General features: G+C 39.0%; 1 protein-coding gene across 1 annotated transcript in view; it reads right to left on the bottom strand.

Moving 5' to 3' along the window:
- Positions 1-3,609, bottom strand: part of LOC100740497 (optomotor-blind protein) — a 186,882-nt gene extending 183,273 nt beyond the window's left edge. Inside the window, exon 1 of the mRNA XM_033319790.1 lies at positions 3,483-3,609. The gene's annotated coding sequence lies outside the window, so the exon portion shown is untranslated. The remainder of the gene's footprint in view (positions 1-3,482) is intronic.
- Positions 3,610-3,621: the final 12 nt, after the last annotated feature.

Here is a 3,621-nt window from a genome sequence, read left to right as displayed (position 1 = left end):
CGCGCGCAACAAGTTCGACGCTGTCGCTCGTAAAACAAACCAGAGCCACGGTAATTAAATGCCTGTCGATTTTTCCGCGGTTGTTGCTGGTATTTCGGCGAGCATAAGGGAATCGTGCGACATGTATAGATTGGCGGATTTTTATGGACATAATTTAAAGCATGAAATCTAAATGGAGATTCGTTTTAACAAATAAAAATCGCAACGAGTATTATACTTTCTAGCGTATTCTATTCGACTGTATTCTTTCTGGTTTTTCCACCATTAAATTTCCTATAAATGCGCGAAAATCCGCGATCCAGTCGTGTATTTTTTCCACACGAATTTCCTCGGTTTTTCGATAAAGCTTTTTCGATTTCTTGCCGGAGTCCTTCGATGTTCCGCGCGTAACGATGAATTTCGTGTAGTTTTAGTCGGTTCGAGAAACGGAAGATGATTTATGGATGAACGTAGGAAATTTGTATGGCCGAGAAAGAATTTTAGAATTTGAGAAGGAGGTATATTTTGATCGAATATATCGAAGGCTTGTTTGGTTGAAAACAATTTCGAAATTTAAGAAGCGACGGTGTATCAGTTTGAAGTAGAATCTTTAGACGAACGCACTGAGAGTTTAGTTTGGCTAAAATAATCTGAACATTCGGCCAGTGAACTTGAGAATAGAATTTTGTGTCGGATTTTTCAATTTGAAAAGGACCTGTGTTTAAATTTCTGCGTTTGCAAACCGCATTGAAAGCTTATCCCGAACAATATTATTTTCCAGTCTAACAGATGATTCACCTAAATGCGAGAATAGAAGTTTCACACGGAGGAATTAATTTGTCCAACGCAATTTTGGAACCGAGAAAACGATTGTGTTTAAATTCGAGAATAGAAGATTCTGTGAAACGCGTTGCAAGCTTTTTTAAGGAGAGAAGATTCACTTCGGTGAATAGCGATTTGATTTCTTTGCGAATTTCGAATTTTAAACTACGATTATTATGAACTGCAGGCTCGTATGAAAGTTTTATGGAAAGTTTCTCGGAACTTGTGGAGTTTCCTGCCGTATGAATCTCAAAATTGCCAACTTTGGCGCTCGAACAATGCTTTCTGTCAGATCTCTTCACACACTAATACTAAACTTCGAATATTTCTCAGAAACCTACGAAAACGAAAGCAAGCCGCCTGTACAGCGAATTCTACATCCGCCAAAAATCCAATTTTCTTCCCAACTTACCAAAAAACTAACTGCTCTTGTCGACTGAAACTTCACCGAGAGAATCAAACAGAAACTCATCCACGTCTCATTTTGCAACTCGCGTGGCATGTTCGCGACCGATTCAAGAAATTCCACCGCATAGTTAGATCGAATTTCAAGTTTGAGCAACTTGCTCGCTGAATTCTAGCCGCGAGACTAGTATTCGAAACTATTCTTAAGGAGATTCTAGCATTCGCGTGTTGTCGTCCAGTGAAACGAAAATCTCCTACTCGTCGCTACTTGAACCCCGAATTAAACACTCGCTGCCACTGTGTTTTAACGTCTCAATTTAGATTCTACCGGTAGCCAGAAGCAAGATCTACGAGGTGTATTTGTCGCAACATCTGATTCATCCGATCAACGTGTCTTTTTGCGCTCGAACACGATGTTTATCAGATTCTACGATTCGCTTATCAACGAAACAACCTGTTCTCGCGTTGGACATGTCGAAAGATTCTCAACTGGAAGCTAAAATACGTTTAGCCGAGAGATTGACGCGTGATCCATGTTTTTCGTCCGTTTGTTTTAATAGTTTTTTGTTGTATAATTACTTGTGTGAATGGTTACCGAGGATCTGATCAGATCCAGGCAGTTTGTGTAAGCTGTGTTTGTATAAGATGTTGCTTGTTTCGCAAAACGATTAACCAGCAGCGGATGAACACGATGTTGAGTTAAATGGCGATCTACCGCGAAGAATGAAACGTTTACTCTTCGATTTTGTCGAAGATAAACGTACTTATGTAGATGGCTTAGCAATGATTCGTGCGTTGTTAACGAAATTACGATTTTATTTAGTATTGTTTCATAAAAGTAGGTTCCTCCTTATCTATCTGTAGCCTGTATTATATCGGGAATATTGTAAAATAAATCTAAAAATTGTACAGTATACTAATTTAGTACTGTACTTTAGAAAATTAAATTTTCTTTCAAAAACTTGTTTATTATATAGTAGCAACTGTGCGTATGATTCGCAAGATGTTCGCAAATTAACAGTTCTATCTATCATTCGTTCTCTTTTCCACGTATTTGGACTTCCAGGAAAGACTTATCGTACTCTATCAAACCTAAAACACAGAGAACTTGGAACACAAGTTGTACGGTTTAAAGAAACTAACGATTCTGTTCTGTAGTTTCTTGCAGAGAAGACTTCATCCCTTTGTATCGACTCAAAATTCTTATTTGGACCAAGTTTTGTGTAATATTAATAATCTAACGATTGTATATAACACATTTTTCATGTAACACCTATTGTCATTTCAAAAAGGACACCGACCTTCCTGTTTCAACTAACCTTTTCACTTATCATATTCGAAACTCTAAGCGCGACTTGTACGACATTAACAAGCTATTGTCACCTGCTGTCTATTATTTTCTTCCGAACAAGACTATTGATTTAAAATATCTACGTGTTACACTCAGAACTTGAAACATTAACAAACTCTTTACATCCGTTGTGTTTCAGAAAATATCCTAACTTTCTCTATCGACTTAGAACGTTTAATTATTTCCGGAAAAATTCCAAGAAGTTTCAAAGAATGAATTTTTGTCGAATCTACTGTCTTCTAAAAGATACTCCGATCTTAAAATCAAGCACATTTCCTACAACGTTAACAAATCAGACATTTCTCTCTTCTTGCAGAAGAGACTTCAACCTTCCTCTGACAACATAAAACATATTGTTGTACTGACAACTTGAAGCATAATTCCTACGATATTAACAAACTCTTGCCACCTACCGTCTTCTAGAAAATAATCTAACCTTCTCTATCAACTGAAAACCTTTAGTCATCGAACTGAAGTTCAACGCGAACAAACAAAATTAATTCCTGCAACTTTAACAAACTCTTCCCACCTACTGTTCTCCAGAAACTATTCCAACCTTCTTCATCAACTTCGAACCCTCACCTACTCCATCGAAGTACAACATCACCAAAGCAAATTTTCCTCCTTTTCTCTAACAACCGAAACATCTATTTGTTACACTGCGTTACACCTAAAGCTGTATCAATTGCACTGCAACCTACGAATCCTAAAACCGTGCACCTAAACCTGCAAGATTTACACATTCCACGTGATTTACATCTTCCACGTCGTCGCTACTTCCTTCCGAGCCTCGGATCACTTCCTATCGCTCGTATTACACCGAAAGCTCGGCTACGTGTAATCACAAAGCTTGATCCTGGCCGAATCACGAGACACTGTAGCTTTGGAAACCGGGAAACCGAGTGTAATCTGTCATATGTCTCACCTGGCGGCGTGATGCCGTGAGGATTGAGATGCGGATGATGATGCGGGCTGCTGAGGATCCCTTTTCCCTGTAGATGATGCGCCGTCGGTCCAGGCGAACTCGTGGCTGGCAGATGCGCCGCCGGATTGTAGAATCCAGC

Source organism: Bombus impatiens, unplaced genomic scaffold (genome assembly GCF_000188095.3).
Source record: "Bombus impatiens unplaced genomic scaffold, BIMP_2.2 scf_0217, whole genome shotgun sequence".
Classification (NCBI taxonomy): Eukaryota; Metazoa; Arthropoda; class Insecta; order Hymenoptera; family Apidae; genus Bombus; species Bombus impatiens.
The sequence above is the reverse complement of the archived record's forward strand: the minus strand, read 5'-3'. Positions and strand labels throughout refer to the sequence as shown.